Here is a 12,948-nt window from a genome sequence, read left to right on the forward strand (position 1 = left end):
TAAAATCAAACAGTAAGAAGAAAAAATAGCACTGAAAGTAGAAAATACAGCTGCAATGTCTCATTTAATAATAGCTTTGAAATAGACGATCATGAAATAAAACCTGTTCAATCTCCACTGCAAGCAATCTAAATTCTACCACCATTTTGCTGTTAAACACAATGTCTTCCACTGCCTCTCTGGTCATGTGCTCCTAGAGTGCTCTGTTTCAAAGACTGTGTTAAAGATTCTGTTAAACACAGATGTATGCAAACTTTCACTGTACCCAGTGTGGCTAGGAAAGAAATGTGGGAGAGGCTGTAGAATGGTACCTAGGCAAGAGGAAGATGTTAGGTTACAACTGTAACTATATTGGGGGGTGGGGAACACCTTAATATATACAAAATTGTTTTTTAAACAAACTGAAACAAAATTCCCCAAAACCTACCCCAGTTATCATCTGAGGATGACCACGTTTTGAAGAGCATAGTGTTTTTTCAAGCCTTTCTTTTGTATTCACAGAAAGGTGTGTATATTTACCGCACTTTTGTATAACGGTTGTATGAATGTTTAGCAGTTCAAGGGTACAATACTTGAATTTCTGCAGAAATTTTTACAGTGTGCGTTTTATATTCATAGGGCACTCAGATACTCATAACCGTTATGGACTCAGAACATTAAGATGTCACTTACAGCCATATCCTCCTCCTGTCCGCACAGTAGCTACTTCATGCTATTCAACTTCCAGCACTAGTAGTATAATGCTAACCAGATGTATGTGGCAAGAACATAACAAACAGGCTCCTTGACACATTCAAAAAAGGTGAGTCTAACTTCTATCCAAAGCTTTCTCTGACGAACTGTGCTCAGGTGATTCCTCAGTGTCTCGAGTAGCAGAACTGTTATAAATACCATCAACTGCAGGGACCGTTGTTGGTGTTGTGAGAGGTGTCACAGTGTGTCCAAACCCCTGGTAATGTCCCATAGGTGATGATGGCATTGAAGAAGCATCAGAAATTGGGTCTTGAGTAGAGGAGGATAGTAAACTTGTATGCTCATTTTGTTCGTGATCCTCAGCAAAAAACATTTTTCTTGGCTGGCCCAGAACCGTCCTTCCAACATTTCGAACTTGCTCTGATATATCTGCCCTTATATCAGAAATATCCCACAATGCAAGAAAGGAGTCGAAGCAGGACCCTTCTTCCGCTTCCTGAACATAAGGTTTATAGGAAAAACTGTAGTGATGTGCAATAGCAGCTAGAAACATTTCAACGCAAATGATGAAATCCTGTAGGCCTGTAGCCACAGCTTCCATGCTCTGTCATTCCCAAGTGTGTTTCTCAGAAATAACACCAACTTTCACCAGCAATGCGATAAGCACAGCTTGCCAGAAAAAAACAAAAATTACCATCTTCACACAAAGGAACCTGCCAACAGGTTGGATAGGGTTCAGTTCTTCACGCAGTACTTTATAAAACAGCACTAGACAATACATAGCAAATAGCTGTGACATGTTGTTAAGTATAACCAGGCAAGTCCAAGCATTGTCGAAGCTGAAGTTTCCTTCATCATACACGCCTACAAGTTCACAAATTAAAGCAATAATAGTAGTAAACGGTCTGACAACAGTGTACTGCAAAACACCCAGCTTACACCTAAATAACAGAACTTCTCCCATTGCCCACGATGGACAACAGCACAGGGGAGTCAGGTGTCTCTTCTGATCTTTTGCTTCTATTATTAATACGAGGTTTGGATATCGGTTGGTTAGGTAATTTGAAAGAAAAACCATAAAATTATAGATGACATAAGCTTCATAGCATTCTCGACATGTATCCACATATATTGCAATGTTGGGGTATTTCAAAGCTATCCAACTGTCTAAACTGTAAATCGGCTCCATCCACAGAATCCTTATTATTGGTTTCTGCAATTTGAAGCGGCCTGTCTCAAAGGGGTAAGAGGGTTCTAGCTGAGGAACTGTCAGGACTTATTGACAGGTGTTTAAACTAGGTAGGATGGGGGAAGGAGACAAAACGAGGGCCGCTGGGTCTGAGGTGGCAGTTCAAGACTTAAAGCAGAGCTTGCTGGGTGCAGACAATGAAGTTAAAAGGCATGGAGAGGGGTGGGGAGATGCTGCCTTTCTCAAGTGCCTGTATACCAACGCGTGAAGCATGGGGAATAAACAGGAAGAATTGGAGTTCTGTGTGCAGTCACGTGGCCATGATCTCATTGCGATCACGGAGACATGGTGGGACAGCTCACATGACTGGAATGTTGTCATGGAGGGCTATGTGCTTTTTAGGAAAGATTGCCTGGCAAGGCAGGGTGGTGGAGTTGCTCTTTATGTGAGAGAGCAGCTAGAATGTATTGAACTCCACCTGGGGGAGAGTAATGTAGAAGTCGAGAGCTTGTGGGTGAGAATCAAGGGCCAGGCTGGCAAAGGGGACACTGTTGTGGGTGTGTACAACAGGCCTCCTGATCAGGAGGAGGAGGTTGATGAGGCCTTCCATAAGCAACTGGAAGTAGCGGCACGCTCCCAGGCACTGTTACTTATGGGGGATTTCAATTATCCAGATATTTGCTGGATGACCAACATGGCCAGGCATGTGCGAACCAGGCAATTCTTGCAGTGCATTGAAGATAACTTCCTGAAGCAGGTGGTAGAGGAACCGACGCGGGGTGGGGCGTTGCTGGACCTTATTCTCAACAATAAGGAAGGACTTGTTAAGGAAGTAAAAGTTGGGGGCAGCTTGGGATGTAGTGACCATGAGATGGTGGAGTTTGAGATCCTGAGTGGAGGAAGCAAAGCAAAAAGTAGGATTGCTACCCTGGACTTTAGGAGAGCCAACTTTGATCTCCTTCGGGACCTACTTGGGGCTATCCCGTGGGCCAGGGTTCTAGAAGGCAAGGGGGCCTGTGAGAGCTGGTTAGCGTTTAAACGGCTCTTCTTCCAAGCTCAGGATCGGTGCGTCCCTGTGACTAAGAAATCGGGAAAAGGTGCAAGGAGAGCTACGTGGATGAGTAAGGAGCTCATGTGCAAGCTCCACGGAAAGAAGAAAGTACATGATATGTGGAAAAAGGGTCTGACCACTTGGGAACAATACAAGAATGTAGTCAGGGACTGCAGAGATGCGACCAGGAACGCTAAAGCCCACCTGGAGTTGAATCTAGCTAAGGAGATGAAGGATAATAAAAAAGGCTTTTTAAAATATGTTAACAGCAAAAGGAAGGCTAGGGAGAATGTGGGCCCCATACTAAGTGAGGGGGGCACTCTGGTAACAGGGGATGCTGAGAAGGTGGAAATACTGAACGCCTTCTTCGCTTCTGTCTTTAGTGAAAGGGCTTTCCCGAGAGAGTCCGGAGAATGGGAGATTTCCCTTTAGTCATGGAAGAGGTGGTCCGTGAGTGCCTAGGAAACATTAAAGTCCATAAATTGATGGGACTTGATGGGGTGCATCCGCGGGTGCTGAGAGAGCTGGCGGAGGTCGTTGCTGAGCCGCTCTCTGTAATCTATCAGAGGTCTTGGAGAAATGGGGAGGTGCCTGAAGACAGGAGGATGTCTCCACTGAAGACAGGAGCCAATGTCACTCCAGTCTTAAAAAAGGGCAAGAAGGAAGACCCGGGTAATTATAGGCTAATCAGCCTCACCTCTGTCCCAGGGAAGGTGATGGAACAGCTTGTGCTGGATGCCATCTCCAGACAACTGGGAGAAAAGGAGGTTGTCAGGAGTACTCAGCATGGGTTCACCAAGGGGAGGTCATGCTCGACCAACTTGGTGGCCTTTTATGAAGATGTCACTAGCTGGGTGGACAGGGGGAGGGCGGTAGATGTAGTCTACCTTGATTTCAGTAAGGCTTTTGATACTGTCCCCCATGACATCCTTATAACAAAGCTGAGGAAGTATGGGATAGATGAGTGGACGGTGAAGTAGGTTGAGAATTGGCTGTCTGGCAGAGTACAGAGGGTTGTCGTTGGCAGTGCGGTGTCTGGCTGGAGGCCTGTAACTAGCTGAACTGCCATTCAGCGAGACCTGGACAGGCTGGAGAGCAGGGCAGTAAGAAACCGGATGAGGTTTAACAAAAGCAAGTGTAGAGTCTTGCACCTCGGTAGAAATAATTGCATGCACCAGTACAGGCTTTGGGAAGACCTGCTGGAGAGGAGCTCTGCTGAGAGGGACCTGGGTGTCCTGGTGGACGACAGATTAATCATGAGCCAGCAGTGTGCCCTTGTAGCCAAAAAAGCCAATGGCATACTGGGGTGTATTAAAAAGAGCGTGTCCAGCAGGTCGAAGGAGGTGATCCTCCCCCTCTACTCTGCCCTGGTGAGGCCTCATCTGGAATATTGTGTCCAGTTCTGGGCTCCCCAGTACAAAAAAGACAGGGATCTCTTGGAAAGAGTCCAGCAGAGGGCCACTAAGATGGTGAAGGGCCTGGAGCATCTCCCCTATGAGGAGAATCTTAGGGAACTGAGTCTGTAGGGAACTGGGTCTGTTTAGCCTTGAGAAAAGAAGGCTGAGAGGGGACTTGATCCAGGTTTATAAATACCTGAGGTGTGGGAGCCATAGTGGTGAGTCTGGTCTCTTTTCAGTAGTGCGTGGGGATAGGACTAGGGGTAAAGGGATGAAAGTACAGCATAGGAAGTTCCACACGAATGTGCGGAAGAACTTCTTTACATTGAGGGTGATGGAGCACTGGAACAGGCTGCCCAGGGAGGTGGTGGAGTCTCCTTCTCTGGAGATATTTAAGACCCGCCTGGACGCCTACCTGTGTGACGTGGTGTAGGGAGCCTGCTTTGGCAGGGGGGTTGGACTCAATGATCTCTAGAGGTCCCTTCCAACCCCTACAACTCTGTGATTCTGTGATTCTGTGACCAAAGTTTGGTATTGCCAAGGTTTTGGGTTTCCTCTTTTACCCCACTGTGAGATCAAGACCTGTTATTCCTTTGTCCAGATAATTTGGGCTGATTACTGATTGTCTACTTTCCTTTAATAAAACAAAGTTTATTGTTTTCCATGAGTAATTATATTTTACTATCTCATTTACAGTAGAAGAGGAAAGACTCTAGAATACTCTTCTCAGTGATACAGATTCTGGTGACTAGTAAATAGATTGCCCAATAGGTTACTCTGCTTCGTATCCAGAAGAACCCTTCATTTCATCTAGAGGAGTTCCCACTGCCCTGCTCACGCCCCTGAGTACCGAGTTTGGGAATCGCTCCTTACTAGACTGGTATTTAAGGCAAAGGCCACGAGAAAGGAATCAAGTCCAGATGTCTTTTTCACCATGCATAATCAAAAGACCAGATTCCTCCTGTTACAGAAAACACCAGGTTTCTCAAATTGAAGGTTTGACTTAATGGCTTTTTTCCTACCTACCTAAGCCAAGGACTAACTATGGCTTTTTCCCAACTTGTAGCAGTGTATGTATCTTTCAGTTCCACCGGTAAAGCTCTTAAGGACTTGTGAATTTTATATCAAGATTATTGATTAGTAGTTGAATTCAAGTAAGTCTTCACATTACTGATACCCTGTGCTGGAACAGCTGCTGCCACTTATTTAATTGTGTGGTGCTTAAAGTCTTAGAAAATCCTGTGGAATTTTCCCTCTAGTTTTTGTAGGAAGAATCCTGCTACCTTTTTGGAAAACAAACAAACAAACAAACAAACAAAAACTACACGTTAAAAGTATGGTGACTTCTAAAAATTCTCAGGCCTGCCCTGCAGTAATTGCTGAAGGAGGCTGAAGTGTCTGGATAGATCAGGATTTGATAGAGGAATCTGTTTGTAATCACTTTATCTCTGGAATTATATATCATGGAGTTAGCTTCCTTATGCTCTATCATCTGGAATTGTAAAGTTCCTCAGCAACTTCTCAGAGTTACAGAAGGAGTTTTCATGACTTTCAAGTGGCTGTATAACTGCATTGCTACCTGGTATTTGATTCTGTATAGTGGCAGCTACAAATTTTATCTGGGTTAGATAAAGATGGCATTCCAGTCACCTCTGAGATCTTGCTTTAAAGTATGTATTGCAAAGTGTGTATAGAAACATAAAGAAATTATTTATCTGTCTGCAGAAGAAGCAAATTTGGCTGGAGGGTCCCAATTTGTACTGCTGCCTGGCAAAGTTTGAACTAAGAGTTTCCTATTTCCCCTAAGAGTCAGTGTAAGAGGTTTCTTGGCCTATCATTTTATGTAGAATCATCACTGTGACATCTCTATTGAAAAACCTACTGAAAAGAAGAAAATAAACACAAGAGCCAGGGGACTGGAGATGGCAATTTTTCTTTTTCCTTTTGAAAGCAGAATCTTTTCAAAGAAATGGTTCTTTTTAACTTCAGCTTATCAAACCACTCATTTCAGACAGGGATGCCAATGATGCTGAGTTAAGCATATTGCTCTCTAAGAGATTTATGGGGGCAGGAAGATAGTATGATTTTTCTTTTATAGAAAATTCATAAGGATTAAAATACATTCAACCATTAGTGATGAAAACTTATCAATTAAAAGTCTAAGTGTCAGTTAATAGATCATTCCCTGCTAATGGATCATTTCTTTGTTTTCCTTTAAATAGGGGCAGATGTATTCAAGTCATTAACCCATCTCCAGTTAAGGATACTTAAAGCATGTGTATTGTATACCATGTTCTCTGATTACTTTGATAACTACGCAGAGAGGATTCTTGATGCAATGGAGTTGATCTATTGATTTTTTTCACTCTTAAACTTCTCTTTTACCTGATTCATTTGCAACACTATCCTGGAATGATAAATATTCCTATATGTAGTGATGTAGTCATTGCATTTCAACTTTATTTGTAGACTTTTATAAGGATATCCATGTAATAGGCTGAATTAAGCATTTACTGCTCCAGTCCAGATAAAAAATATGACTTTCTACATTAGGACTTGTAGATGCTTGATTCACCACTTTACCCCCTGATTATATTTGTTTGATGGTAAGGAAAGGATTTGTCCTTGGAATATTGGATAGAGATATACTTTGTACTTCAGAAGAAGTGTTTTAATGGGAATAAGCTTTTTAGAACAAAATCATTACCTGAACCATTTTAGATCCTCTTGCTATCTGATGGAATTGAAATCAATATGTCAGGCTATAGATTCAGAAAATTAAGTGCAAACTTAATTTGAGTATTGTATTGGTTTCAGAATAATGCTCTAGAGCTATTTAGCCAATAAATTACTTCTAGTTAAAACTTTTCTATTGGTATTTTCATGATGTACTTTCAATATATTTTCATCATATTTATATATTACCTCCTCTCACTTGTAGAAAATTCACTTAGCAAACGTATAAAACGTATAGCAAGATAAGACTGAAACACCACCTTTAAAAAATTTAAAAAAAAAAACAAAGAAACCCTTATATAAGGTCTCTTTATCTCTAAATGTAACAATTAAAACAGCTTAAAATGAGTACATCATAAGAACTAAACATGACACATGAGCTAGTGAACTAACTCTAATGTCTAATTCACTTGCATATCATAATTGCTAGGCAAGCATTGTATTAAGTTCTAAGCTTTTGGGTGAGGTATTCTTGAAGTCAGCTTAATCCTTTTATTTGTCACCTTTTGCACACTATAATTGAGAGATTTGTCTGTTCTCTCTGAGTTATAAACATACCTTTTCAGTGACTTCAGTGGTAATACTACTGCATTATTAAACATCAATATAATTATCTTAAGCATAATTATAAATAAAATGAAATTATCATATTCCAAGATTTGAATCTGCGCACAGTGAAATTACTGCATATTTTTTCCTTATCCTCATTTAAAGAAACATTTAAAGCTACAGTGTGAAAGAACTCCAATTAAGCAGTTTTCTTCAAAATTCAGAAAGACAGATTTGAGGTAGGAAAGAGGAGGAGACTCACAAGGGATGAAAAGGTAGTGTACTCACAGACAAAGGCAAATCTGAAACATCCATCTAGCAGTATCTGTAACCAGCCCACAAATCCAGTGTTGTACCCTTTGGTAATGCTGAAATGAAGAGGCTAAGGCAGGAACAAGTTGCTACTTGTCAAGAGTGAATGTAGCACCTTCTCAGCCTATGAATCCAGTCACTTTAATTTTAAGTGAAAAGAATTCATTCTTAACTAAATTTAGTATTAGATTGGAAATGAAATATTCATCAGCTTCTGAAGAATTCTCTGACTTTGTATTTTAGGAGTAATTCTCTTCTTCTTCTGTGGTAAATATGAGCTCAAAGCACTTCAATTAAGCAGTGAGAGATGTGAATTATTGTGTAGTAATTGACAACAAGATATATCATTAGTTCCAAATATCCCATCAAGATTTTAACATCAAACTGTCAAACTGATTTTATTAAAATGATATTTAAAAGCAGAAGAGGTGAGGATCTTAACAGTTACCTGCCTCCCTGTGCCCCATTTTTCAGTTAAAACAAAACTGTAGTCAACAGCACAAAAAAATTATCTAATAGTAGCTTTCTATGAGGAAGACCTAAAGCTATTGTTGCTTTGCTATGTTAGTGAATTTTACATCACATTAGGTGTCCTAGTTAGCAGTCAATTGCTCATGGAAGGCCATGTGCATTCTGCTAAAACTCATTCTATCCCTATTCATACCCAGCCATGATATTGCCTAGCATAGGTAGTGATGCTGTTTGGAGCAGCTGAACGCTAATAATAAAATGACATACTCTTTCTGGAAAATTCTTCCATAGTCAACTCCTTTTCTTCCTTCCTTCCTTCCTTCCTTCCTTCCTTCCTTCCTTCCTTCCTTCCTTCCTTCCTTCCTTCCTTCCTTCCTTCCTTCCTTCCTTCCTTCCTTCCTTCCTTCCTTCCTTCCTTCCTTCCTTCCTTCCTTCCTTCCTTCCTTCCTTCCTTCCTTCCTTCCTTCCTTCCTTCCTTCCTTCCTTCCTTCCTTCCTTCCTTCCTTCCTTCCTTCCTTCCTTCCTTCCTTCCTTCCTTCCTTCCTTCCTTCCTTCCTTCCTTCCTTCCTTCCTTCCTTCCTTCCTTCCTTCCTTCCTTCCTTCCTTCCTTCCTTCCTTCCTTCCTTCCTTCCTTCCTTCCTTCCTTCCTTCCTTCCTTCCTTCCTTCCTTCCTTCCTTCCTTCCTTCCTTCCTTCCTTCCTTCCTTCCTTCCTTCCTTCCTTCCTTCCTTCCTTCCTTCCTTCCTTCCTTCCTTCCTTCCTTCCTTCCTTCCTTCCTTCCTTCCTTCCTTCCTTCCTTCCTTCCTTCCTTCCTTCCTTCCTTCCTTCCTTCCTTCCTTCCTTCCTTCCTTCCTTCCTTCCTTCCTTCCTTCCTTCCTTCCTTCCTTCCTTCCTTCCTTCCTTCCTTCCTTCCTTCCTTCCTTCCTTCCTTCCTTCCTTCCTTCCTTCCTTTCTTCCTTTCTTTCTTTTTTTTTTTTTTTTTTTTTTTTTTTTTTTTTTAAACCCTTATTGTTCTAGTAGTATGAATTTGCTTTCTCTGGGGAGATCAAAACAATGTTTTTGTCATCTAAAGAGGAATTCAAGCTCAAATGGAAATGTTTTAATTCGCAGCCCTCCTGCATTTGATGTTTTGGATGCTTTCATGTATTGATTTGTAGTGCAAACTTTAGGAAAAGTTCTCATAAGTTTGAGTTGACTAATTGGAGTTTTAGTTGTAAGAAAGAAAGTTGAGCTGCAGACCGTATCCAGACTGAAAGCCATTTAAACACTGAAGTTGAATATTCTTCTTCCAGAAAAAGATAAAGTAATATTGAGATTAAAATCTTATCTTCACCACTGATGAGTCACTGTTTTTGTTTTTGTTTTTTTCCCATGAATGACAGAATTGAAACAAATTCTGAACACCAGAAAGGTGTAATGGAAAGTTTGACCAGTAATATTCGCTCTCAGTATTCTTCATGGACAGAGACAAAATGAGATGATGCATAAGATACAGGTTTTTTTTTATTTTATTTTTTTTTTTTTACAGTTACTCATAAAGTAGACATCATGCTTCAGGGTGAAAATACATTTTATGTAGATCTCAATAATTCTATCAAACAATTGTACAGTTTTGTGTGTTTTCCAGAAGGTAGACTCCGTGTCTGCCAAACTACTGTTCTTCTCAGATATACACAGAAGGAAAAATTCCCAGGAGGAAAAAGTAGGTTCTGGACATAGAATTGTTAGAGCTAGGTGCCAAGACCTCCAAAATGAGAAGGTATATTTTTATTATTATTTTAAAATATGAAATGAAAATGCTTAAGCCACTGCTGCTGATTATAGCCCTCTTTCACTCATGGTAGTATTTTCTGTGTTTAGACAAGTTTTGTTTGTACTTCATTTATTCAACAATTATATGACTTAGATAGACTACATACTTCATAAATGCTTGTCTCAGGCACAATGTAGTGCCTTGACTGTTAAAATAACTTCAGTCAGTTATCCTCATGTTAACTGAGGTTAGTGTAGGAATAAGAATTTATATTCAATCTTGTTACTAACCTTGCTCCAACCTACGTGTATGTTCGGTATTTCAGAATACCTTTAGAACAGTTGTTAAAACAAATCTAAGACAGTCTTTGAAATCAATGTACAGTAGGTACGGTACGCTAGGGAACTGGTTTTAGAGCATATCTTGCAGTTTGCTGTGTGCACATTTCCCAGCATTTCCTTTGCACCTAACTAGTGATTACAACATTTCAGCCTATGCTCCAGTTGCCCTTTTTCTGTTCCATTGCAACTCAGAATTGATTAGACTGGCTTCCACATTCTAAAAGGTAGTCAAGTTACACCTGCACTGCAATTACTCTTCTAAGGACCATTTAGGACCCTGTGCCTTCTTACCCACACTGCCAGAGTATCTATTGGCAGAGGTGCAGCACAGGTGCTGCCAAGGGTAGTGCAGCTCAGTGTGTCCCCAGAAATCTGCCCAAAAGTTGGTGGCATCAGCCTTGCCTGAGCTCTTTGTGTGCCTGCTTTTTCCTTCTGGCTGTCTCTTTTCATATATGGGAAAAGTCAGCAGGTGCTGACAGAAGCACAAACCTTCACTTCTAATGTTTATTTCCTAGGTGTTGATTACATTTCTAGCACTCCTTATAGACTTGAAAAGCTTCTTTTCACTTTTGCTCACCTGCAGAATACTACATGTGACATTTCTAGACATAAGACTGATGCTGCTGATTCATTTCTTTTTTGTGTGTGTGTGTGTGTGGTTTTTTTTCCTGTTAAACTGAGTTCATTTGCTCATTCTAGTTGAGCCATGTAATGGGTTCCACCTGCTGCATTGCCCCAGAGCACACAGCTCATCATCATGTATTATGTACAGCCAAATGTGTCTGTAATGCCACCTGAAAATACCTGAAAAACTTGTGTCATTCCACAATTACTTCCACAACGATGCATGCATGTCACTTAAGTCCCATATGCAAAAAGTAAAATAAGGGAGATGACAGATTATTTTTCTTATATAAAAGGTGAATCTGTGTATGTTTTTGTTTCATCTGGGTCCAACTTGTATGGATTTGGTGCCTTTGGGACTCAAGGTAATACATTTCAATTATGAATTGACAGGATTTTGTGTTTGGAAATTTATCTTACTTAGCTACAAGGCTCTTTGAGTCTTCTTGAAGTAACTACTTGGAGTAGCTAAATTCCATTAAATTATTGCAATTACCATTTATTCTATTTAAAAAAAAAACAAAACAAAACACAACAACAAAAAACAGAAGCTGAGAAAGTATCTGTATTTTCTATTCAAGCCAATTGCCTCTGATGGTGAAAGGGTAAATTCTCACCAGCATAGATTTAGATCTGCTGTATACACATTTGAAATTATCATTGACTTGAATGCCTTTTTATCTTAATAGCTTGCAGTAAATCCTGATCCAGTTACTAAAGTGTATTTTCCAAGAAAGACACTCAATGAGTAATAACTTCTCATTTTCTCCAGGACATACAGTATACTGAACCCGGGATTTATAAGTCGCCTATAAAACTAGCTACATTTATTAATATACAAGTAATCACAGAAAAAAATTGCTATATTGCATCAAATTCAAAATATAACATCAGCGATACCACCAAGCTGCTGATTTTCTTCCCAGAAGGAACAAATCATTCCTTCAAATATATCTCTTCTACCAGCTGTTAGTGCTAGCAATATCTGTTCTTTTTCTAGCATAAAACAGTGACCTGAACCTGAGCTCCTTTTTCTAAATCTGTAAAACTTCCTTGTCATCTAAATTCAAACAAGATTCTTTCTAGTCACGTTAGGTGCCTTCTCTCTGCCCAGAAATACTCTGTACTCTTTTCATTAGCAAACTGGAATTATTATGACTAATTACAATTTGAAGCAAAGCATAGATTGCTCAGAATAATCACTCAACAATATTTTTATTTTACCAAATAGAAACTTTCTGACATTTACACTGGTTGATGTTTTCAAATAACATGAATTGAAATGCATCATTTTTCCTTACTGATATCAAAATTCTTTACTATCAAAAATTGTATTTCTGTTTCTGAGAATATCAGTTAATTATTTTACTGAAATTCAGTGTTTGACAAGAATTTAGATATCTCAGTTTTATTTTATTTTTTTTAATTGTAGAATTAATTATAAAGAAGTAGTTGCAAATTTCCAACCGGCACTCATTAAAGCGTAAGCCAACTACAACCAGTCTGATCAGCTGATTTAAAAGCTTTCCATCACTTTCTGTGTGTACTTTCTCAGACTTCCTTCCCAAAGCTGCTCTACTCTGTGTATGCGTCTGGTTGTAAAAGGTCCTTTCTCTAGAAAAGTGGGATTGTGCTCTTCAGCCGTGGGTAAAGATTTCTTTATGTTAAGAGGATTAGTGCATCCAACATCAGTGAAATTAAAACACACAGATAATTCCATATTAACTATCAATGCAGACATTCATTTTAGTTAATGTAGTTTTGAATAAAGATTTTTATAGCCCATCTCAGTGCTGCAAATTCAAATTACACCCTGTTCTCATGCACACAAGC

The 12,948-nt window shown here is 39.8% G+C and overlaps 1 pseudogene across 1 annotated transcript; it reads right to left on the bottom strand.

The window, feature by feature from the left end:
* Positions 1-497: 497 nt before the first annotated feature.
* Positions 498-1,969, bottom strand: LOC146762571 (transmembrane protein 184C pseudogene; annotated as a pseudogene). Its single transcript, XR_014945953.1, has one exon. The product of XR_014945953.1 is annotated as a transmembrane protein 184C pseudogene (transcript).
* Between the last annotated feature and the right edge of the window lie 10,979 nt (positions 1,970-12,948).

Source organism: Coturnix japonica, chromosome 1 (genome assembly GCF_054131305.1).
Source record: "Coturnix japonica strain WE chromosome 1, WE-NBRP24, whole genome shotgun sequence".
NCBI classification, from domain to species: Eukaryota; Metazoa; Chordata; class Aves; order Galliformes; family Phasianidae; genus Coturnix; species Coturnix japonica.